Genomic DNA, 27,031 nt, shown 5'->3' with positions numbered 1-27,031 from the left:
AAATATGCATGTATATACACACCATGTATACATTTATAAATACATATACACATATGTACACACATAGGTCTATACACACACATAATTTATACCAGAGCCCTCACCATAACTTTACTTTTAAAGGAAGAAAAATAGAACCATATTACTATTTACATATGATCCACCACTCCCACTCTTAGGTCTGTAGCCAAAAGAAACAAAAACAAACATCCACACAAAAGACAAGTACAGAAATTATCATAACGGCATTACTATTCATGATAGCCAAAAGGGAGAAACAACCCACATGTTCATCTGAAGAATGAATAAACAAAGGGCGGCATTCATCCCAGCGGAATATGATTGGGTCATAAAAAGGAAAAGTCCTGATACATGCCACAACATGAATAAACCCTGAAAATATGCCAAGTGAAATAAGCCAGTCGGAAAGACCATATATAATATTAAATATGGATTGGTAAATCTATATAGACAAAATATACTGGAAGAGATGAAAGCTTAGGGATAACTATAGATCAAGGGTATGGGTTCTTTCTGAGGCAATGAAAACTAAAATCGCTGGTGGGGATGGTTGCGACATGTTACTGAATGTACTAAAAACCAATAGTGTGTGCTTTACACAGCTGACATGCATGGTACATAAATTATGTATCAATAAAGCTATTTTTAAAAGAGGTAGAAAATGGTACTTGTCTTGTTTCCTTTGTTTACAATTTTAATTTACCTCTGAAACAGTATCTGTGGGGGAAACGACAAGACTAGGTATTTACTGACACCAATATAAAGTTCATGCCTTCTGTTTTAGGAAAATTATGGGATCTTAACAAATCTCAATACAGAGACTGCAAACAGAAATATGTTTTCTGTGTGACTGTAGATTTATTTGAGTAGCACTTGTCCTAAGAACTTCAGTTCAGTTCAGTTGCTCAGTCGTGTCCGACTCTTTGCGACCCCATGAATCACAGCACGCCAGGCCTCCTTGTCCATCACCATCACCTGGAGTTCACTCAGACTCACGTCCATCGAGTCCATGATGCCATCCAGCCATCTCATCCTCTGTCGTCCCCTTCTCCTCCTGCCCTCAATCCCCCCCAGCATCAGAGTTTTTTCCAATGAGTCAACTCTTCCCATGAGATGGCCAAAGTACTGGAGTTTCAGCTTTAGCATCATTCCCTCCAAAGAAATCCCAGGGCTGATCTCCTTCAGAATGGACTGGTTGGATTTCCTTGCAGTCCAAGGGACTCTCAAGAGTCTTCTCCAGCATCACAGTTCAAAAGTATCAATTGTTCGGTGCTCAGCCTTCTTCACAGTCCAACTCTCACATCCATACATGACCACAGGAAAAACCATAGCCTTGACTAGACAGACCTTTTTAGCAAAGTAATGTCTCTGCTTTTCAATATGCTATCTAGGTTGGTCATAACTTTTCTTCCAAGGAGTAAGTGTCTTTTAATTTCATGGCTGCAGTCATCATCTGCAGTGATTTTGGAGCCCCCCAAAATAAATCAGCCACCGTTTCCACTGTTTCCCTATCTATTTCCCATGAAGTGATGGGACCAGATGCCACGATCTTCGTTTTCTGAATATTGAGCTTTAAGCCAACTTTTTCACTCTCCTCTTTCACTTTCATCAAGAGGCTTTTGAGTTCCTCTTCACTTTCTGCCATAAGGGTGGTATCATCTGCATATCTGAGGTTATTGATATTTCTCCCAGCAACCTTGATTCCAGCTTGTGCTTCTTCCAGCCCAGCGTTTCTCATGATGTACTCTGCATGTAAGTTAAATAAGCAGGGTGACAATATACAGCCGTGACGTACTTCTTTTTTGATTTGGAACCAGTCTGTTGTTCCATGTCCAGTTCTAACTGTTGCTTCCCGACCTGCATATAGGTTTCTCAAGAGGCAGGTCAGGTGGTCTGGTATTCCCATCTCTCTCAGAATTTTCCACAGTTTGTTGTGATCCACACAGTCAAAGGCTTTGGCATAGTCAATAAAGCAGAAATAGATGTTTTTCTGGAACTCTCTTGCTTTTTCCATGATCCAGCAGATGTTGGCAATTTGACCTCTGGTTCCTCTGCCTTTTCTAAAACAGGCTTGAACATCTGGAAGTTCAGTTCAGTCAGTTCAGTTCAGTTGCTCAGTCGTGTCCAACTCTTTGCAACTCCATGAACCACAGGACACCAGGCCTCCCTGTCCATCACCAAATGCCGAAGTTCACTCAGACTCGCATCCATCGAGTCAGTGATGCCATCCAGCCATCTCATCCTCTGTCGTCCCCTTCTTCTCCTGCCCCCAATCCCTCCCACTGTTAAAGTCTCTTCCAATGAGTCAACTCTTCACATGAGGTGGCCAAAGTACTGGAGTATCAGCTTTATCATCATTCCTTCCAAAGAAATCCCAGGAGATCACGGTTCATGTATTGCTGAAGCCTGGCTTGGAGAATTTTGAGCATTACTTTACTAGTGTGTGAGATGAGTGCAATAGTGCAGTAGTTTGAGCATTTTTTGGCATTGCCTTTCTGTGGGATGGGAATGAAAACTGACCTTTTCCAGTCCTGTGGCCACTGCTGAGTTTTCTAATTTGCTGGCATACCGAGTGCAGCACTTTCACAGCATCATCTTTCAGGATTTGCAATAGCTCAACTGAAATTTCACCACCTCCACTAGCTGTGTTCGTAGTGATGCTTTCCAAGGCCCACTTGACTTCACATTCCAGTATGTCTGGCTCTAGATGAGTGATCACACCATCGTGATTATCTGGGTCATAGATATTCCTTATTGATGGAGATTTTTCTGACCAGGAGGTTGGCAAAAACCCTGAGGTTGGGTTTGCACATGAGTAACTCAGAGAAACTAGTGCTACGAGTGGAGTAATATATTCCCCCTACTGGGTTGTAGGTAGGTACCTGCATTCATTAAAGTTTTATAACACCACAGCTTCATCATAGCTATGACATGGGGAAATTAAGCAAAGGACTTTTGTTCATCACGTGAATGAATGAACTGGAAGAAGAGCAATATAGCCCAGAGAATGCCCCGGAGATAGTGTGCAGTGACCTAAGAACTCTGGTCACTTTAATTAAACCTTTAATTACTTAAACCAAAAGCAAGACTCAAAACAACAACAAAAAAATCCCAACTATACCCAGAGGATAGATCTGCAGAACATATTCTACACATATGTTTGGGGAACATTTGGAAATTTCTTGAACAGAGTAATGGATGGCCTCTTGTGATCCAAAAAAGGGTCTGAAACCATTGCTACACATTTTTTTAAAGTGATCAAATATTAAAGTTACAACACAAGAAGGGCTGGAGAGAGAAATCTACTTCCTTTACTCGGGAAAAAACAGCACAGAACTGATACCAAAGTATTAATTATGATTCCATCTGGATTGTGAAATAGAGTTTATTTTTTTATTCATACTTTGCTGTTTTCCAAGTGTTCCAGCATTAGTATCTATGAAAGTATATATTGCTCTTATAGTTGTAAAGTGTTCATTTGCTTTTAAAATTGTATACATTCAAGGTGTATATCATGATGTTTTGATACACGTATACAAACTAAAATGATGATATGTGTGTGGTGTGAGCACTGGAAATCTACTCTGTCAGCAAACTTCTAGTATATAACACAATATTATTGACTCTAGTCACTATGTTGTACATTAGACCGCTATACTTACTCATCCTACATGACTTCAACTTTGCATGATTTGATCAGCATCTCCCATTTCCCCCACCCTCCTGCCCCTGGTAACCCATCTTTTTACTCTCTGCTTCTATGCATTCAACTTTAGATCCCACACAGAAGTGAGATTATGTAGTGTTTCTCTTTTTGAGTCCGGCTTATTTCACTTAATATAATGTCTCCAGATTCATTCATATTGTCACCAGTGGCAGCATCTCCTTTTTAAAGGCTGTGTATATATAACACTATTTCTTTATCCATTGATCCATCAATATACATTTAGGCTGTTTCTATATGAATAATGCAATGAGTTTGGGAATGCTGGTATTTCTTTGAGGTACTGAGGTATAGTGTTATCCATAATGGCTATACCAATATATATTCCCACAAATAACGTACAAGGGTTCCCTTTCTATGCAGCCTTAACAACTGCTTGTTATCCTTCATCGTTTTGATAATAATTATCCCAACAGGGTTTTTTTTTTATATTTACAAGTCATGTATCTATGTTATAAAAACATTATAGACAGATATTAAATTTAGATATATATTATGTCCAAGGTTACAAAATAAATAGTTCATTTCAAATTTTGAAAGGTTTACAATTCAGAAGTTTCATGTTTATTGAGATTATAGCTATCCTAGACCTCAATCTGTAGTTTATCTCAAACAAATCAATAAGCCCTACTGTATTTAGAAATAATTAAAATATCCTTCCTGAATCTGCTCTTCAAACTAATACTTTATTTCTTTCAGCTTCTCCTTAGATAATATGGGTTAGAGTTTCTTTGTTCAGGGTTAATATTACAATCATTTAACACAGCATATTGTGGACACTAACCAATCAGAGTGGTGATGGACAGGGAGGCCTGGCGTGCTGCGATTCATGGGGTCGCAAAGAGTCAGACACGACTGAGTGACTGAACTGAACCAATCAGAACCAGATGTCAACTAAAGAAAAAAGATACAAATGAATCAGAATACATGCCAACCAATCAGAACAGACAAAAGTGAGTGCTAGAAGACAGTCCTAGAAGCTTCCCCTGCTATGTAAGACATGACCTCCCCAGTCACTAAACCACGAGAGATAGCCCCAAGTACACAGAAGGGACAGGAGGTTTGGGATAGCAACCAACAACTAATCCATATGAGAATATTTTGGTATTTTAACTTGGCTAGCATAACAATGCACTCTGGCTGAGTATCAGGCCTGCCTTCACTTTACTTCTTTCTAAAGTCCTACAGGGTGCTCTATGTTTCTTTTTAAATTTTACAACTGTCGAGTTATGATTAAAGTGATAGCTGACTATGTAGAAATAATTGTAGCCTAAGTGGAAATTAAAGAAGATACCAATGAGAAATAGCCTAGTTCATCTTTTACAACCATATATGTACGTTCAGTGGCTCAGTCTGACTCTTTTGCAACCCCATGGACTGTAGCCTGCCAGGCTCCTCCACCCATGGGATTTCCCAGGTAACAATACTAGAATGGGTGGCTATTTCCTTCTCCAGGGGATTTTTTTGACCCAGGGATCAAACCCTCATCTCTTGTGTCTCTTGCATCGGCAGGTGGGTTCTTCACCACTGCAACACCTGGGAAGCCCCATTTACAACCATGAAAAACTTCAAATATTGCGGATGTTTGGTATCTGTGGAAAGTGAGAGCTTGCCAGGCACTACGTACAAGAGCCTATGTCTCTTACAACCAAGTGATTCTCCCTTTCTTCAATTCCCCCAGGAGGTAACTTGTTTTCTGGAGAAATTGAATCCAAGCATCTCAGAATTCAGGATCAGTGAAGCACAGTAAAAGTTCAGATGCAGTGCCATACTAGAAACAGGAAGATTCAGTTGAAAGTATTGTATCCAAGTCCCCTTCCCTCATCCAAATTCTGACGTATTCACAGACAGGCCTTTGGAAGTGTTCATCTCTGGAGAAAATGTTGGTGGGAATATAAAATGATACAAACACTTTGTGAAATAGTTTGACAGTTTTTTTAAAAGACAAATACACACTCATCTTTTGATATAGCCATTTTGCTCCCCTAGGAGCTGCATGTATCTGTTCAAAGACTTGTACATTATGCTCATAACAGCTTTCTCTGTAATAGACAAAGACTGTAAACACTCAGAATGTCCACCCAGAAGTAAATAAACTGACAGATCTATATGATAAACTACTACTCAGCAGCAATCAGAAATGCACTATTGGTATATGCAACAACATAGATGAATTGCAATGCATGGCAAAACCAATACAGTAAAGTAAAATAAAGTAAAAATAAAAATTTTTAAAAATTAAAAAAAAATGCAATGTATATTAAAAAAAAAGAATTATGTCAGGTGCAAAAAAGCTACACAAAAAAGGAGCACATAGTGTATGTGCAGAGGTGGAGAACTGTGGGGAGGGGTAGGAGCAAAGATTGCAGAGGGGCATAAGGAAGCTTGAGAGGTGATGTTTGTGTTCACTATCTTTGTTATGCAGATGTTGCCATTGTTTGAGCACATTACAACATTAACTTGTATATTTTAAAGGCATACATTTATCATACATTTTAAGCATATACAGCTTATGGTATATCAAGTATAATGCAAATAAATAATAATTATAGCTCAAATAAAAATTAAAAATGAGTGGAAACCCAGATATACTCCTAGACCTTCATGTCTTTAAAATCTGGAGCAGTATTTATTACAAATTATCACAGAATAAGGTGGTCCTCTTTTAGTGAATGATGTGATGGTTTTTAGGTCTTTGGCATTATTTTTAAATTTAATTATCATAGAAATCTTTTTTTTAATTCTATTATTTGTTGCATGCTTCAGCTTGAATATAAAACTGTAACAACAGTGGACAACTGTATCCAAAAATGAACTGCAATTTTTTAGTGCTTTTTAAAATAAACTTTGAGAAATCAACATATAAAATTTACAAATCCAGAAATGATGGTTTTGCCTTACTTTACAACATAGGTAACTCCATCGCATGCTAATGATTATGACCAAAGTTGTTTTACTTTCATTTGAATGCCATGATTCCTCTTTTGAAAAAGTACTTTAAATTTATGTTTTACATCTGATTGAAAGAAAATATAGGTATGTGGTATTTGTTACACTAGTGAATCACTGCTACTAGAAGGAGATAATTTTTATAAATTCTTTAGGAAAAGGTTGAAAACATCCCAGTAGATGCAGCGTAATTCAGTTCCTTTACTACTTTATCACTTTTATTTTAAATAATTCATCTTTGCTTGGATTTATAAATCTTTAACATATTGCTTAGTATATCAGCATTTTCACATTACCCCAGGTTTATTTTTTATATGCTCTCTAGGATCACAATTTAATTCATAGTTTAATGCCAGCTGCTGCTAAGTCGCTTCAGTCGTGTCCAACTCTGTGCGAACCCATAGACAGCAGCCCACCAGGCTCTGCCGACCCTGGGATTCTCCAGGCAAGAGCGCTGGAGTGGGTTGCCATTGCCTTCTGTGTTAATACCAGCTGCATATCACAATCACCTGTTAATATACCAATTCCAAGACCTAGCTCACAGAGACTATGATTTAACTGGCTCAGGCAAGATCCCAGTACAAGTATATATTTTTAAAACACCCTAGGTGATTGCCTGGAGGAGCCTGGTAACCTGCAGTCCATGGGGTCGCTAAGGGTTGGACATGACTGAGCGACTTCACTTTCACTTTTCACTTTCATGCATTGGAGAAGGAAATGGCAACCCACTCCAGTGTTCTTGCCTGGAGAATCCCAGGGACAGGGGAGCCTGGAGGGCTGGCATCTATGGGGTTGCACAGAGTCGGACACGACTGAAGCCACTTAGCAGCAGCAGGTGATTCTGATGTGCAGCCACTACTAAGAACCACCGACTTAACATTCTCTGTCAGTGTTTCTCAAACTTGTTTGAACATAAGAATTTTCAACGTGGTATTAAAAAAAAGAAAAAAAAACAGAAAAATGTACTTTCAAAAGAATGAGAAGATGAGCCACCAACTGGGAGAAAATATTTGCAAAGTGTACATCTGATAAGGAACAGTTATCTAAAATATAAAAAGAACACTTAAAATTCAGTCATAAGAAAATAAACAACCCAAATGAAAAGTAAACCAAAGACCTTAACAGACGTCTCACCAAGAAGATACACAGATGGCAAATAAGCATATGAAAAGATGTTCCGCATCATATGTCATCAGGGAAATGCAAATTAAAACACCAAGACATTACCAAGCATCTATTACAGTAGCAAAAATCAAGAATTCTGCCAACACCAAACACTGGTGAGGATGTGCAGCAACAAAAACTCTCATTCACTGTTGATGAAAAGGCAAAATGGCACAACCACTTTGAAAGACCATTTGTAAGTTTCTAACAAAACTAAACAATCTTTATCATATGATACAGTGGTCACATTAGCCAATATTTATCCAAAAGAGCTAAAAAAACTTACATCCACACAAAAAGTTGCACATGAATATGTGTAACTATGTATGTAATGTGTGTAAATACAGCATCTTTATTCATAACAGGCACAACTTGTAAGCAACAAAGATGTCCTTTAGTAGGTAAATAAACTGTAGTACATCTAGACGATTAAATATTACTTGGCATTGAAAAGAAATGAGATATGAAACCATGAAGAAACATGGAGGAATCTTGAAAATGAATTACTAGTGCAAGAAGCCAATATAAAAAGGCTACATATTGTATGATTCCAAATATATGACATTCTGGCAAAGGCAAAATTATGAGAACAGTAAGGAGCTCAGTGGTTGCCAACAGTTAGGCAGGGGAGAGAGAAGTGAAAATGTGAAGGACAGAAGAATTTTAGGTCAGTGCAACTACTCTGCATATTATGATGATAGATGCATGTCATTATTTGTCTAAATCCATAGAATGTGCAATACCCAGAATGAAACCATAATGAAAGCTATGAACTTTGGATGATTATGATGTATCAGTGCAGGTTCATCAGTTATAACAAATGTACCACTCTAGTGAAGAGTGTTGATAATATGAGAAGCTGTGTGTGTTTGTGTTTGGATGGGTGGGTGCTTATGTGTGGGTGTGGAAGGGTGGATGGGTGGGTGCATGGGTGCCTGTGTGTGTACTGAAACAGGAGATAAAATCTGTAAAATATCTGTACTTCCCACTCTTTGCTGGCAACCTGAAACTACCCCCAAAAATGAAGTATTTTTAATTCAATTCCAGAATACCAGAGCCTCAAACCAGACCTCCAGAATCAGGAGTTTCAGGGAAGGAAGAAGGAGGATCAATAGGCCCAGAAAGAGAAACACTGTTTCACAAGATGCCAATGATATCATGATGAATCTCAAAAAGGTTAAGAAAGAAAAAGGAAAAAGTAAATTAAGATGTCTATAAATTTATTAATAATAAATTAATTATTCACCAGATGATTTCTCTCTTTCTTTCTTTTTTTAAAAGGTGATACATTGGAAGTGGAAATGATCTTCTATCTCATCATTTCCACTTCCAAAGTATCACCTTTTAAAAAAAGAAAGAAAGAAATCATCTGGTAAATATCTTTGAAATATCTCAACTTATCTTCATCACCCCGGTGTTCTTGCTGGGAGAATTCCATGGACAGAGGAGGTCACAGAGTCAAACATGACTGAGCGACTAACACACACACAGAAATATCTTTGAAATACCTCAACTTATCTCCGTCACCCCCCACTGCCTATAGTCCAAGCTCCTAATATTAAGCCTTAGTGGTACGGCAAAATCTTCCCATGGAATATCTGGCTTCTCATCTTCCTCCAACCTCTTCTCATTAGAGCCAAACTTATTGTTTGAAACAGCAGTCTTATCATGTCACTCAGGCTTTCAGGATCAACACAAATCTTTAACACAGCTGCTCCCTTTCCAGCCTCATTTTAGACTTATATTCCCCTGTATTCCCTCTCATCTGGCCATAAAAGCCTTCTTTCAGTGTTTCCGCACTGACTAATACCCTCCTGTCCAGGCTATTTGCAGGTGCTGAGCCCTCTGCTCTTCCACCCTGACTTTACCCAGTTACTTCCTATGCGTTTGTCAGAGCTCAGCCAACAGCCAAGTCCCCGCATTTCTCTAGTACGTCAAATCTCTCACCTTCAGGCTTTCCGGAACTGGTCGCAATCACATCACTGCATTTATATGTGTGACTTCATAGTTGTTTCTGCCATCTTCCCAATGACCGTTTCACAATGAACTCCCTAAGAATGGCATGTTACTTTTGGTCTCCAAGATCAGCCTGCCTGCGTTCAAACCCATGTCTCTTGCATTTCCTGCATCGGTAGATGGAGTGGTAACAGTCTTTGCAGCTTGTGCCATCTGGGAAGCCTAAGGTCCATACTCGTATCTATCTAATTGCATTAGTTTATTAAATTCACATGTAGAGTGCTTAGCACAGGGCTTGTCTTATTATCGGAGAAGGCAATGGCACCCCACTCCAGTACTCTTGCCTGGAAAATCCCATGGGCAGAGGAGCCTGGTAGGCTGCAGTCCAGGGGGTTGCATTATAAGTAGTACTAGTAGTAGTAGTAGTACTGTTATTTTGCATATTGCTTAGCATAATACCTATTTGTGGTAAACAGAATACTGGCCCCTAATTCTAGGAACATGTAAATATGTTACCTTAAATGACAGAAAGGACTTTGAACATATGATTAAGATTACGGGCTTTCAAATGGAGAAAAGTTAGATTATACAAGTATTTTGGGGGGCTCCAAAATCACTGCAGATGGTGACTGCAGCCATGAAATTAAAAGATGCTTACTCCTTGGAAGAAAAGTTATAACCAACATAGATAGCATATTGAAAAGCAGAGACATTACTTTGCCAACAAAGGTCCATCTAGTCAAGGCTATGGTTTTTCCAGTGGTCATGTATGGATGTGAGATTTGGACTGTGAAGAAAGGTGAGCGCTGAAGAATTGATGCTTTTGAACTGTGGTGTTGGAGAAGACTCTTGAGAGTCCCTTGGACTGCAAGGAGATCTAACAAGTCCATTCTGAAGGAGATCAGCCCTGGGATTTCTTTGGAGGGAATGATGTTGAAGCTGAAACTCCAGTACTTTGGCTACCTCATGCTAAGAGTTAACTCATTGGAAAAGACTCTGATGCTGGGAAGGATTGGGGGCAGGAGGAGAAGGGGATGACAGAGGATGAGATGGCTGGATGGCATCACTGACTCGATGGACATGAGTCTGAGTGAACTCCGGGAGTTGGTGATGGACAGGGAGGCCTGGCGTGCTGCGATTCATGGGGTCACAAATAGCCAGGCACGACTGAGTGACTGAACTGACTGACTGACAGTCTAATCACATGAGACATTAAAAGCAGAGGGAATAGATTAGAGAAATCAAATGGAGGAAGGAAGAGAGAGCATGAGAGCAATCCAACCTGCCATTGCTGGCTTTGAAGATAAAAGGGGCCATGAGCCAAGGAAAGTAGGTGACCACTAGAAGGAGGGGGACAGCCTCCACATGATACCTAGCAAGGAAATGCTCTCTCAATCCAGTGACTTCAAGGAAATAATTCTCTCAACAATTTTAATAAGCAGAAACTGGAGTTTCCCTGAAGCCATCAAAAAAAAAAACAGCCAGCTGACATCTTGATTTTAATCATCAAGACTATAGCAGACTTCTGACCTCCAGGACTATAAGTGAGGTTTCTGCGGTTTGAAACCACTAAGTTTGTGGTACTTTGTCATGACAGTGGTAGGAAACTAATACACAGGCCCCTAGCAGACACTCAATAGTAAGGAATAAAAGAAAAAGAAATAATTCTGATCTGTGCTGGAATATTGGAAACCTACAATGTTTTACATTGGAGAAGGCAATGGCAGCCCACTCCAGTACTCTAGCCAGGAAAATCCCATGGATGGAGGAGCCTGGTAGGCTGCAGTCCATGGGGTCGCTAAGAGTCAGACATGACTGAGTGACTTGACTTTCACTTTTCACTTTCATGCATTGGAGAAGGAAATGGCAACCCACTCCAGTGTTCTTGCCTGGAGAATCCCAGGCATGGGGGAGCCTGGTGGGCTGCCATCTATGGGGTTGCGCAGACTCAGACATGACTGAAGTGACTTAGCAGCAGCAGCAGCACAATGTTTTACATATCATTTCATTTAATTCTCACAAATATCTTGTGAATTTGATGTGAACTTTCCTATTTTTAAGAAGGGGTAAGTAAAGCTAAAGGTAAGTTATCCAAGATCACTCAGTCTTTTCCCTGACCTGACTCCAAGGCTGAAGTTTTTCCTCTCTACACTACATCTTACTCACTAAAAGTATTAATGTGATTTATATACCACTTGAGTTTGCAAATCACTTTGTATCTACATTACCGTCAATTCATCTCTAGTGAATCTAAAATCTCTGACCTTTGCAATATGAATGAAAATGTACTATCTAAAATATGTGATACAAGCTAAAAATAACTCATATATTTAAGAACAATAACTAAAATTCATTAAACACTTACTGTTCACTGCTACTATTTTAAACATTCATGTATGTTAACCTATTTAGCCCAACTATCAACATGATGACAATTACTGTAATTAATTTCCCGCTGTCATGTTTTGCTTAAGGGCAGTTGATTTTTTTTCAGATTTATGTAGTGATGCTAAGATAAATCTTTGATATTATTTATTGTGACAGCAGAATTAAATCAAATATTGTTATACTTTTCAGCTCAGGTGAAAAACATTAAAATTAAAAGGCAAGAGACTTCTTTAAACCCTGTTTCTTTTCTTTTTGAGAATGCTTTTATAAAAAACACCTTGCATTTGAATAATGAGTTATGTTTAGATGGTAACAGATGTCCATGGAAGAGATATGTCCCCCAGACGTAAGACTCCCTGTAAAGACACTTAATTTGTAAATGTTTAATCACAATTTAAGGTGTTAATTGGCATAGCGAAGAATTCTTTCAGGCAAAATTATTTTTATTACTTCAGACTTAGATACTAAAATGGAAACTGGATAGAATGGAAAATGAATACATAATTTTATTGGTATGCATTCAAATTATACCAATTGTAAAAGCTCTTTTAATGCTCTCATACTGCTGTCATTTGACTTTGGTATTTCTAATATACTATGTTATGAACTTGAAGCCATTTTCATCAAAAAATTAAAGATGAGATAGTTATGTATATGTACACACACACACAATCAACTTAAAAGTCTGCCACCTCACTTAGAGTGAAGACAAGATACAAACATTAACTATCAAAAAGGGTGCTTTCCTTCAAAATCTTTCTGCCAATATTCTCCCTCCTAATCATTCCCTATTTTTCTCATGAACCAAGAACTTACAGATGTGCAAATTGGGTTTAGAAAAGGAAGGGGAACCAGAAATCAAATTGCCAATATTTGTTGGGTCATAGGGAAAGCAAGGGAATTCTAGAAAAACATCTACTTTTTGCTTCATTGACTATGCTAAAGCCTTTGACTGTGTGGATCACAACAAACTATGGAAAATTCTTAAAGACATGGGATACCAGACCACCTTAACTATCTCCTGAGAAACCCATATGCAGGCCAAGAAGCAACGATGGAATCAAACATCAAACAACAGACTCGTTCAAAACTGGGAAAGGAATATAACAAGACTGTATATTTCCATATTGTCACTCTGCTTATTTAACTTATATGCAGAGTAGTACATCATGCAAAATGCTGAGCTGCATGAATCACAAGCTGGAATCAAGACTGTCAGGAGAAATAGCAACAACCTCGGATATACAGATGATACCAACCTTGGATATACAGATGATACCAACCTAGTGGTAGAAAGCAAAGAAGAACTAAGAGCCTCTTGATGAGACTGAAGGAGGAGAGTGAAAATCTGGCTTAAAACTCAACATTCAAAAAAGGTCATGGCATCTGGTCTCATTACTTCATGGCAAATAGGTGGGGGAAAAGTGGAGACAGTGACAGATTTTCTTTTCTTGGACTCCAATATCACTGTGGACAATGATTGCAGCCAAGAAATTAAAAGATGCTTTCTCCTTGGAAGAAAAGCTATGACAACCCTGGATAGCATATTAAAAAGCAGAGACATCACGTTGCCAACAAAGGTCTTTATAGTTCAATCTATGGTTTTTCCAGTAGTCATGTATGGATGTGAGAGTTGGACCATAGAGAAGGCTAAGTACTGAAGAATTGATGTTTTTGAACTGTGGTGATCGAGAAGACTCTTGAGAGTCCCTAGGACACTAAGGAGATCAAACTACTCAATCCTAAGGGAAATCAACTCTGAATATTCATTAGAAGCTGAAACTCCAATACTTTGGCCACCTGAAGTGAAGAGCTATTAGAAAAGACCCTGATGCTAAGAAAGATGGAGGGCAGAGGAGAAGCGGGCAATAATGAGATGGTTGAATGACATCACTGACTCGATGGACATGAACTTGAGCAAACTCTAGGAGATAGTGAATGACAGGGAAGCCTGCTGTGCTGCAGTCCTTGGGGTCACGAAGAGCTGGACATGACTTAGTGACTGAACAGTCATTCTACATTCAGTTCAGTTCAGTTCAGTTGCTTAGTTGTGTCCAACTCTTTGCAACCCCATGAACCACAGGACATCAGGCCTCCCTGTCCATTGCCAATTCCTGGAGTTCACTCAGACTATCATCCATCGAGTCGGTGATGCCATCCAGCCATCTCATCCTCTGTCGTCCCCTTTTCCTCCTGCCCTCAATCTCTCCCAGCATCAGAGTCTTTTCCAATGAGTCAACTCTTCACATGAGGTGGCCAAAGTACTGGAGTTTCAACTTCAGCATCATTCCTTCCAAAGAACACCCAGGGCTGATCTCCTTTAGGATGGACTGGTTGGATCTCCTTGCAGTCCAAGGGACTCTCAGGAGTCTTCTCCAATACCACAGTTCAAAAGCATCAATTCTTCAGTACTCAGCTTTCTTCACAGTCCAACTCTCACATCCATAAATGACCACTGAAAAAACCATATCCTTGACTAGATGGATCTTTGTTGGCAAAGTAATATCTCTTCTTTTTAATATGTTGTCTAGGTTGGTCATAACTTTCTTTCTAAGAAGTAAGTTTCCTTTAATAAAATAAAGTCAGCCACTGTTTCTACAGTTTCCCCATCTATTTCCCATGAAGTGATGGGACCAGTAACACTCAATTCCTCACCTTTTTCACACATACTTTTCTCACCATTTCTTTTGCCTAAACTGACTGTCTTTCTTTCCTCTACATAAACAAATCACAGTTCAGGTATCTTGGTCCAACTCAAATACTGCATCTTCTGTGAAGATGTCCAGGTATTGTCACATTTATCTGTTTTTATGCCTCCAACTTGGACTATAAGTATCTGTAAGTCAGGGATCAAGAACTGAAGATTTCTGAATCTCTGGAATCTGGAGTCGTTGGTGCACACACAGTATGTACTTAACGAAAACAAATGTTGGTCAAGTAAGTGTTTTGTGAGTCAAATATACAAATGTGTTTATTCATTCTTTCATCCTTTCAATAGAAACGTACCATGTGCTTTTCTGATGCCAAGCAACTTGTCATGTCATGCACAATACTAGAGAAAGATACAAAGAAGATAATGACATGCCCCTGCCCTTAGAGGAGGTGGACAGTCTTGTGAAACCCTAAGAACAAGAACTCCACGCACAATGTGACAAGATCCGTAATGGAGGCTACTGCTGTTTATTAGGGAAAGAAGTTGTTTTAAATCAATAAACTGACTCTTTACTACTAGATAACCTGGGGGAAGTTGTTTGGGGGTCCTCTCAGTCTCAGATATTTGTCTGTAATGTGTTAAAAAAGACATTATATCTATAAAGCAAATATAGAACTATTAACTAAACACCAGAAACTTAAAATGCTTTACTTTAGAAATTCCATGAAACTTCAAAGATGACATTGTTGGATGAACAAGAGTGTCCATATCTACCATTGTCCACAGCCCATAGCCATTATGGAAATTATTACACCAAGCAGTGATATTTACTGGAGTTTTCATATTATGAGTAGTATAAATACTTTTTCTCCTGAGTCAATTCTCTACAACTTGTTAAAGAAAATTAGCAGAATGACCCAGAAAGATGTTATGGGGAGGGAGGTGGGAGGGGGGTTCATGTTTGGGAATGCATGTAAGAATTAAAGATTTTAAAATTTAAAAAATAAAAAACTAAAAAAAAAAATGTAATCAGTGGAATTTGCAATGCAATTTTAAAGTTCTGAAATCAGGAGGAATAGATGTACTTTCATAATTTATTTTAGAATTGCGATGGGTGAAAGATGCATTCCTCTAGGTGACAAAGATGAGCCATATACCTTATATTTCTAATGTAACCACTTTTTCATAGTTCAAATTATAGTATATTAATACTAGTCTAAGAGTTCTCAAAATGGAATAAATTTATATGTATAAGCAGAAGGAAGTTAATGAAATAGGGACAATAAGTTCTGAATTAATATCACACTTCTATAAAATTTATCAACAAAAATAAACAGCACATTTTATAAAACATACAACACTCTCAAACCACCTCTTCACTAGGCTAACTCAGTGACCTAACATTGTAAGATTCTATTTCTTAATTTCATCTATCACCTACATCTGATATCTGAGAAGAATAAGGTATAGCTTTTGGCAGTTTAAGAGGCGTTTGTTCTTCTATCACAAAGAAGGATGCCACAGCAGTTGCCACACAAAATTTTAAACATAACAAATGAGCTCATGTTTCTCTTCCAATAAACCCTTTACTTATCCTAAAGAAAGAAGAGGATCTGCGCTTTCTCCCCTTGTAAACTTGTATCTTTCTCTAAAGATGAGTGAAAAGACAATACTACTCAAATGACCAAATAATTTACACTCAGGCAAATAATATATAATGATGGACAGAATCATTTCTTACTGGATAAGCAGAGCTACACGTTGGGGTTTTAGATTAAAATATAAGTCTTTTTCCTTTTGAAAACAGCTTTTACACAATTTGAGAAGGATTTTGTTTTTCATTTATATATAGCCCACCAAACTTGTCCAACAGAACAACCATCTTCAAATCATTTATCTACTTCTTCTAATATTTAAATTTATATTTTAATTTCATAAAAATGTCTATTTAAAATAGTATAAAAATTGCTATTTCTATACTCCACAGATAATTTTTATCAGTTATTATTGGTTTCCTATTATGGTAGATTACTGAATGCTTACCTACATGATGACTGTATAGAGATGGAGAAGCTCTGTACAGTCAGCAAAAACAAGACGGGAGCTGACTCTGGCTGAGATCGTGAACTCCTTATTGTCAGATTCAGACTTAAATTGAAGAAAGTGGGGAAAACCACTAGACCATTCAGGTATGACCTAAATCAAATCCCTTCTGATTATACAGTGGAAGTGAGAAATAGATTTAAGGGACTAGATCTGATAGACAGGGTGCCTGATGAACTATGAATGGAGGTTCGTGACATTGTACAGGAGACAGGGATCAATACCATCCCCAAGAAAAAGAAATGCAAAAAGGCAAAATGGCTGTCTGAGGAGGACTTACACATGGCTGTGGAAAGAAGAGAAGTGAAAAGCAAAGGAAAAACAGAAATATACATGCATCTGAATGCAGAGTTCCAAAGAATAGCAAGAAGAGATAAGAAAGCTTTCCTTAGCTATCAATGCAAAGAAATAGAGGAAAATAATAGAACGGGAAAGACTAAAGATCTCTCCAAGAAAATTAGAGATACCAAGGGAATATATCATGCAAAGATGGGCTCAATAAAGGACAGAAATGGTAGCGACCTAACAGAAGCAGGGGCTATTAAGAAGAGGTGTCAAGATTACACAGGAGAACTGTACAAAATATATCTTCATGACCCAGATAATCACGATGGTGTGATCATTCACCTAGAGCCAAACATCCTGGAATGTGAAGTCAAGTGGGCCTTAGGAAGCATCACTATGAACAAAGCTAGTGGCGGTGATGGAATTCCAGTTGAGCTATTTCAAATCCTGAAAGATGATGCTGTGAAAGTGTTGCACTCAATATGCCAGCAAATTTGGTAAACTCAGCAGTGGCCATCGAACTGGAAGTCAGTTTTCATTCCAGTCCCAAAGAAAGGCAATGCCAAAGAATGCTCAAACTACTGCACAATTGTACTCATCTCACACACTAGTAAAGTGATGCTTAAAATTCTCCAAGCCAGGCTTCAGCAATATGTGAACCGTGAACTTCCAGATGTTCAAGCTGGTTTTAGAAAAGGCAGAGGAACCAGAGATCAAATTGCCAACATCCATTTGATTATGCAAAAAGCAAGAGAGTTCCAGAAAAACATCTATTTCTGTTTTATCGACTATGCCAAAGCCTTTGACTGTATGGATCACAATAAACTGTGGAAAATTCTGAAAGAGATGGGAATACCAGACCACCTGACCTGCCTCTTGAGAAACCTGTATGCAAGTCAGGAAGCAACAGTTAGAACTGGACATGGAACAACAGACTGGTTCAAAATTGGGAAAGGAATATGTCAAGGCTGTATATTGTCACCCTGCTTATTTAACTTCTATGCCGAGTACATCATGGGAAATGTTGGGGTGGAAGAACCACAAGCTGGAATCAGGACTGCCAGGAGAAATATCAATAACAGATATGCAGATGACACTACCCTTATGGCAGAAAGTGAAGAAGAATTAAAGAGCCTCTTGATGCAAGTGAAAGAAGAGAGTAAAAAACTTGGTTTAAAGCTCAACATTCAGAAAATGAAGATCATGGCATCCAGTCCCATCACTTCATGGGAAATAGATGGGGAAACAGTGGAAACAGTGTCAGACTTTATTCTGGGGGGCTCCAAAATCACTGCAGATGGTGACTGAAGCCATGAAATTAAAAGACGCTTACTCCTTGGAAGGAAAGTTATGACCAACATAGACAGCATATTGAAAAGCAGAGGCATTACTTTGCCAACAAAGGTCCATCTAGTCAAGGCTATGGTTTTTCCAGTAGTCATGTATGGATGTAAGAGTTGAGCTATAAAGAAAGCTGAGCACTGAAGAATGATGCTTTTGAACTGTGGTGTTGGAGAAGACTCTTGAGAGCCCTTGGACTGCAAGGAGATCCAACCAGTCCATCCTAAAGATCAGTCCTGGGTGTTCAGTGGAAGGACTGATGTCAAAGCAAAACTCCAATACTTTGGCCACATGATGTGAAAAGCTGACTCATTGGAAAAGACCCGTATGCTGGGAAAGGTTGAGTGCAGGAGGAGAAAGGGATAATAGAGGATGAGATGGCTGGATGGCATCACCGACTTGATGGACATGAGTTTGAGTGAACTCCAGGCATTGGTGATGGACAGGGAGGCCTGGCATGCTGCGGTTCATGGGTCACAAAGAGTTGGACATGACTGAGCGACTGAAATGAACTGAACTACCTACATGCCACACACTATTCTAAGCACTTCACATATAGTTTTCATTTAACCCTGACCTAACCCAATGAGGCAACAACTGCTATTATCCCCATTTTATAGATGAAGAAGCCAAGACACTAGGAGATTAAGCAAATTGTCTTAATTTGTACAAGTAAGCCATAAAGCTGGGATCTGTACTCAGACTTCAATGAGGCACATTTTGCAGTGGCTTCTTAAGAAGGATATTTGGGAAATATATTTTCTGAGTACTTTATGTTTGAAAGTGACTTTCTTTTACTGTCATGCTTGAATGATAGCTGGATATAGAATCATAGGTTGAAAATATTTTCATTCAGAATTTTAAAGGCATGGATTACAGTGTTGCTACTGGCAAATTTCATGTCATTTATTTTCATGTGTCCTAGTTTCTTTCTCTGAATTCTTCAAGAATTGTATTTCAGCAAGGAATGTCACCAAGATGGTGACATATTGGGTTGGCCAAAAATATCATTCAATTTTTTCATAGGATGTTGTGGCAAAACCCAAATGAACCTTTTGGCCAACTCAATAGATCATTTATGATTTCACTATCTTCTCACGAGAACCATTAGCAACTATGCAAGGACAAGGTACCACTGAGAGAATCCTAGAGCAGGAGAGTGAGGCAGAAGTACCCTACCACCACCATAGTAACCAAGACAGACTGCATTAGAAGAGTAAAAATGGCTACATGCTGATTGCATTGCCACTCCCCCCAAGTTGGCACAGAACCATACAGAGAAATCTCCCCCAAGCCTACAGTTCCTCCACTGAGAAAAGAGAGCCCTGGGGAGTCACCCTGCTCCACTACCACTTTGGGTCACTTCTTGGAAGCTCGAGTCTCATCCCATAGGGTTTGAAGGGAAATCTGCAGGGCTTAACCATTGGGAATCTGATCATAATGAGGAAGCAGGAAGGGCCTAGCAACAGCCAGCACTCAGATCTAGACAGACCCAGATCTACCTGCAGAACCCAAGTAAAAACCCCAACCACAAGCTTTGCTTATCTGCAGAACCGAATTCACGGTGCACTGTGACCAGAGAACTATAGCCAGGATCACTGCTCAGTGTAGCCCCTATTTGCATCTGACCAGTTAGACTTCCAAGAGCACCTGAAAGCCTCATAGTCCACTAGATTAGCGAGACCAACAGATGGAGCTGACTGCCCACAGAGCCCACAGATTCCCCTGCCATACCCATGAAGGGTAGTTAATTAATAGCCCCTCCTACTGTTGAAGGTAGCTCCAGGCCCCTTCTGTCCAGAAAGGCTAACAAGAGCATTTGGAAATTGCATAGGCCACAAAATCCTCAAGCAGAGAGGATGGCATACAGGTATGCAGAGCAAAGCAAGTAGTCTTGTTCAGCCAGGGAAGTTGGCTTGGATTAGCTTGAATCACAAGACACAAAAAGCCTTATTGGCTCTCTGGCTTGTGCTGGGCAGGGGAACAAATTCATAACCACACTCATTGCCTAAAAAATACCTTCAGCCATTCTAACCAGGGAACTTAACCAAACCACATGGGAAGCTGCATAGACCATCCAATAGCCCTGTTTACAGTGACACTTGAACACAGAGTACAGCCCTTAGGGCGATCCCCATCTCCAAAGCAAAACTGGTGGCCTTACCTGGCCAGGGAATTCAGTGAACACTCTTGACTGATTTGAGTCTGCAAACAACTGTGCAGGCACTGCACCCCCTTCTCCTGCCCTACCAAGGCAGGAAAGCTAATTCATAGCCCCTACTTACTGCTGAGTATAGTGTCATGTCCTAATAAGTTGATCGGAACAATACTATAGACCAAATGGACATAAAAGACATATCTGGAATATTCTGACAATAGCAGATTACACATTCTTCTCAGAAGTACTAGAAATAATTTCTAGGATAGACTACTCAGTAGACTACAAAACAAGCCCTAGCAAATTCAAGAAGATTGAAATCATACCAAATATCTTCTTTAACCACTATGGTATGAAACTAGAAATCAGTAATAGAAGAAAAGCTGGAAAATTCATGAATACATGAAAATTAAACAACATGCTCCTACACAATCAATAAATCAGAAGAGAAATTAGAAATCTTGAGACAAATGATGAAAATACAACATACCAAAACTTATGTGATCCTTCAGAAGCATTTTTAAGAGGGAAGTTCATAGCAATAAATGCTTACCTTAAGAAGCAAGAAAGAACTCAAATAAACAACCTAACTGTTTGCCTTCGGGAACTCAAAAAAGAACTGAGACCAAAGTTAGAAGAAAGAAGGAAATAATAAAGAGTAAAACAGAAATAAATGAAATAGAGAACAGCAAAGCAATAGAAAAGATTAATCAATCAAAGAGCTGGTTTTTAAAAGATAAATGAAATTGACAAAACTGTAATTAGACGACCCCAGGAGAAAAGAGAAGACCCAAACTGACAAAATTATAAGTGCAAAAGGAGACATTAAAATTGATACCACAAAAATTCAAAGGGTCATAAAACTCTACTATGAACAACCATATGCTAGGAAACTGGAACAAACTGGAAAACTTCTGAGACACATACCAGCTACCAAAACAGAATTAGAAAGAAATAGAATATATGAACAGATGAATCACTCAGACACAGATTAAATCAATAATCAGAAATCTTCCAAGGAAGAAAAGTCCAGGACCAGACAGCTTCATGGGTACATTTTATCAAATGTTTAAAGAAAAATTAATGTCAGTCCTTCTCAAAGTTTTCAAAAAAAAAAAAACCTGGAGAGGAAAACACTCCCAAAGTCACTTTATAAGCCCAACATAACCTTGATAACCAATGCCAGAAAAGTACACTACCAGAAAATAAAACTATGGTCAGTATCTCTAATAAGCATAGATGCAAAAGTTCTCAATAAAATACTAGTAAACCAAATTTAGTAGCATATTAAAAGGATTACTCACTATGACCTAGTGGGATTTTTCCCTAGGAAGCAAGAATAGTTCAGCATATGCATATCAATCAATACAATATATCACAATAACATAATGAAATAAAAAATCATATGATCATTTCTATAAACACAGAAAAGTCACCTGACAAAACACAATATTCATCTATAATAAGAATTCTAATCAAATTAGGCATAGAAAGAACATATCTCAACATAATAAAAGCTATATGTGAGAAGACCACAGCTAAACTCAAATTCAACAATGAAAGGTTGAAAACTTTTTCTCTAAGATCAGAAATAAGAAAAGGGTGACTACTTTCACCACTCCTATTCAACATAATACTTAGAGTTATACTCAGAGAAGCCAGTCAAGAAAAAGAAATAAAAGGCAGAATTGGAAAAGAAGAAGTAAAATTATCTACTCTCAGAATATGTGATTTTGTACATAGAATATCCTAAAGACTCCACAAGTCGGACACGACTGAGCTACTTCACTTTCACGCGTTGGAGAAGGAAATGGCAACCCACTCCAGTGTTCTTGCCTGGAGAATCCCAGGGGCGGGGGAGCCTGGTGGGCTGCCATCTATGGGGTTGCACAGAGTCGGACACGGCTGAAGCGACTAAGCAGCAGCAGCAAAGACTCCACAAAATAAAAGCTGTTAGATGTAATCAAAGAATTAAGTAAAATTAACATTTCCAAATTAGTAGTGTTTCTGTCCACTAACATTATCTGAAAAGAATAAGGAAAATAGTCACATCACTATAGCACAAAAACCATAAACTACTTAATAGTAAATTTAACCAAGGTTTACTGGTTTCCCAAGGCATATAAAGTTATGTTTATAATAAACTGTAGTCTATTAAATGTGCAGTAGCATTATGTCTAACAATGTATATACTTTAATTGTAAAATATTTTATTATTAAGAATGTTAATTATCATCTGAGCCTTCAGCTAATTGTCATCTTTTTGCTGGTGGAAGACATTGCCTCAGTGTTGATGGCTGCTGACCAATCAGGGTAATGGTTGCTGATGCTGGGAAATGTTGTGACAATTTCATAAAATAAGATGACAATGAAGTTTGCCACACTGATTGAGTCATCCGTACAGAAAAACTTCTCTGTAGCATGCAATGTTGTTTGCTAGCATTTTATGCATAGTAGAACTTTCAAAATTGGAGTCAATCTTTGTAAAACCTGCTGTTGCTTTATCAACTAAGTTTATGCAATATTCCAAATATTTTGTTGTCATTTCAACAATGGATTAAGTTCACTGTCTTACATGGGCGTGGTTATGGTGCCCTAAAACAATAATAGTAACATCAAAGTTGACCGTAAGAAACAATATAAATTTTGAAATATTGCCACAATAGCCAAAATATGACAGAGAAACACAAAGTGAACACATGTTTTTACAAAGTGATGATAGACTTGCTCAATGCGGGGTTGCCACAAACCCTCAATTTGTAAAAAATGCAGCATCTACAAAGCACAATATAGTGCTACAGAACAAGGTATGTCTGTGTATAAAAGTTGTTGAGAGTTGGTGCTAAGAGTTCTTATCATCAGAAATAAATATATACACGTGTAATGTTTTGGTGAGATGACAGATGTTAACTAAGCTTATTGTGATAACCTTTCACGATACATGTTAGACAAACCATTTTACTGTAAAACCTAATCTTACACAATGCCATGTGCCAATTATATCTCAATAAAACTCAAGAAAAAATTACGTCTTTATTCTTGGTATTTCAAATTTCACACATGAGAGCAGTCACTGGGCCGGGAATTAGCTGGGCCTTGGCAATGTAAAAATTCATGTCTTTTTATTCCAGAAAACACCTAGCAATATTCCTTTGACAACTTCCTTTCTAGTATTTCTTCTGATCTCCCTTTCTGAAACTTTCATTAGGTGGAAATTTGATTGTCTAACAAAAAAAAAGTTATCTTTAAAAGCCTATTCATCACATTTTTTATGAACATTTAGCTAGTAGACATACTATTTTCTAAAATGTCTACTGAATTTTTATGGTTTAGAGTCTCTATTTTTAATTTCCAGGAGTCCCTTCTTGTTCCTTTTATGTAGAATACTATTCATCTCATTGAATGAACAAATCCTATACTAGTTCAGTAAATACTAATTCTATGGTTTTACATTACTTTTCTGGTTCTTTTCTTTTTCCTCCACTGTTCTTTCCCACCTTTTATTTGATTTCTTTCTTTCAGAGTAAAGGTTTGTCCAATAAGCCATGGACTGAAAAGCTAACTGAAAGTTCTGATTTAGGGTGGGTGGAGCTTTTAGACTAGTCATAATTAAAGAGTGATGATGTTGTCATCTAGTCTTCTTACTGGAAATATTATGAACAAATATCAAGTTCTATAAATATTTTCTGCAAAGAAGAATCTCCAGAGAAAAATCCTTCCAGTCCCATGTAAAGAAGTAAGGATGAAGAAGGAAGGGAGATATTCAAAATATTTAACTACCACCGCAATTTGGGAAGCAACAAATCAAAACACCCACCAGCCAGGAGGTCTGAGCAGACCATTGCTGTGCACATATTATCTTTTTAGCTGCTAGGGTCAGGAAAATGATCATGTTAGCAAGATGAGAGCAGTAAGGCCTCACCCTTGTACCTCAGGTGAATACAGGGGAGAATTTACAGGGAAGAGACTGTAAATAAACTTGATGCTGAAAGTCTGGAGATGGACAAAAGAAATGGCCTCGGGATTTTTTTCACTCGGTTTGCAGACTGAATGCCCATGTTCAGCCAGGCATCTAGCAACCTCTCCTCTGTCTCTAGTATTTAGAGTCTTTCTGGCTCTGCTTTTTGGTTTCTTCTGGGAGTGGGAGGAGGGATAGACAACCGTGTGGATTGGAGGGTGCGGTTCTAACCACATCCTACATAGATTTTCCATGATCTCCATAGTTTCTCTCCACAATCCTGAGTGTATACTGTCTTGCTTCTGGTCAGAATGTTCATTGACATCTACCCTACAGGAATTTACATTTGACTTTCCTCATCTCTGTTTTCATAATGCAAGCTTACAGATACCAGCTTGTTTTTTTATTGGAACAGATATTTTACTTCTGTTTCTTATTCAGCTCATTTAAAATAATTTTCAAGAAGACAGAGGAACAGAAATTACTATTTTGAAACCAGTACACCCCAACCTGAGTACCCTATCTAGGCCCTGTCATAGCACTTTCTTCTCTTTATGTGGTACTGGAGTTTTCATGTATATGATTTATTTCTACTACTAGACCTCATAGTTCCTAAGTAAAGGCTATCTGACTCTCTCTCAGGGCTTAATGCAGTGTATTTTTTACATATCAGGTTTTCAGTATATATTTGTGGATTAAATGTATGAAAACAGAGAATCAAAACATTATTTTCCTTAATCTTTTCCTGTAAATTCTTTTTTGAGAGGGTATATGGGGTTGTTGGAGTAAAACAACTAATGACTAATACTTAGCTCAGCTCAGCAAGAGGACACATTAAAAAAAAAAAAAGACAAAACAGAACAAAGCAAAAGTACAATCAATGCCCTCAAAGAAGTTATTATCCCTTAGGCATTATAAGATTCACAAGAGAATACCTAGAGAAGACTAGGAAACAGTGCAAAAAGGAGCACTACACTTCAACAATATAAATGCAAAATTACAGGGGTCAGATCTAGAATTCTGTAGCAGATTCATAGTTTTAGTCATCTACCTTTTTATTATGGGGCTTGCCAGGTGGCTCAGTGGGAAAGAATCCACCTACAATGTAGGAGACATGGGTTAGATCTCTGAGTCAGGAAAATTCCCTACCCTGAAGGAGGAAATGTCAACACACTCCAGTATTCCTGCCTGGAAAACCCCATGGACAGAGGAGCCTGGTGGGCTACAGCCCATGGGGTCGCGAAATCAGACACAACTGAGCACGCACGCACGCACGCACACCTATTTATTATAGACCTATCTCCTTTGCAAAATGATTCTAACATATTCCAGAATCAGCCTGTCCACTTAAAAAATTCCCAGGGAACCTGTTTAGGAGCTAAGTCTCCTGACAAGGCTAAAACACCCTTTTATGAGCAGTGAATTTTCATTGCTTGGAACAATTGTCATTATCCAGTTGGCATGCTCACTAGACTGCATTATTTATGACTTTATAAATGCTTTCTCCTATTTCAAATGGCTCTGAGTTACCTTCATCAATAAATCAATAAATCATGTCTGTAACTGGGAAATTCTCCTTGGGTATTTATTAATAGCAAGCCAGTTTCCAAGGAGCCAAAAATTCAGAAAGTCAAAGAGTTTTGGAACACTTAATTATTTTTCTAAAGTTTGAGAAAGTTACTAAATTCCTTTCTAAAGTTCCTTCTAAGTCCAGGTTTCTGTGATTAGATAATAGACAACATACACACACACACACACACTTATATATTATATATAGTAATGATGGTCATTCATCTACTTTTGAAATATTTGAATTTCTTATAATAAATTTACTGTCAGCAGAATCACGCATATTGGTCTGATATTCAAATAAATGATACCCTTTTATTGAAATGGAGAGATGATTTATAGAGAGATGATAAATGTAGACAGATGGACAGTCAGACAAGTGAATTAAATTGTTTAACAGGGAAGAGCTTCACCTCTGGAAACAGAGAGACTTGAATCTCAGTTCTGTTACTTGCTCAATAATGTTTGATAAATTACTTTGTTTCTAGGCTTTAACGTTCCCATCTGTAAAGTGAACATGATACCTGTGAAACTCACCATAAGTACTAAATGACATATTCCATATTAGCTATATAATTTTGGCACATAGTAAGTGCTTAGTAAATACTAGCTCCCTAATTTGGTCAAAACTTTCAAATGTTCCGAAATGCAAATCTTTATGAAAGTGTATTATGTTCAGGGCACAGATGATGTAATATCCTTTCCTTCCATGGACCCTAAAGAAAAAGGCTAGTAGGATGTGACAAACATTATCTTTCACCA

The sequence above is a fragment of the Ovis canadensis genome, chromosome 7 (assembly GCF_042477335.2).
Source record: "Ovis canadensis isolate MfBH-ARS-UI-01 breed Bighorn chromosome 7, ARS-UI_OviCan_v2, whole genome shotgun sequence".
NCBI lineage: Eukaryota > Metazoa > Chordata > Mammalia > Artiodactyla > Bovidae > Ovis > Ovis canadensis.
The sequence above is the reverse complement of the archived record's forward strand: the minus strand, read 5'-3'. Positions refer to the sequence as shown.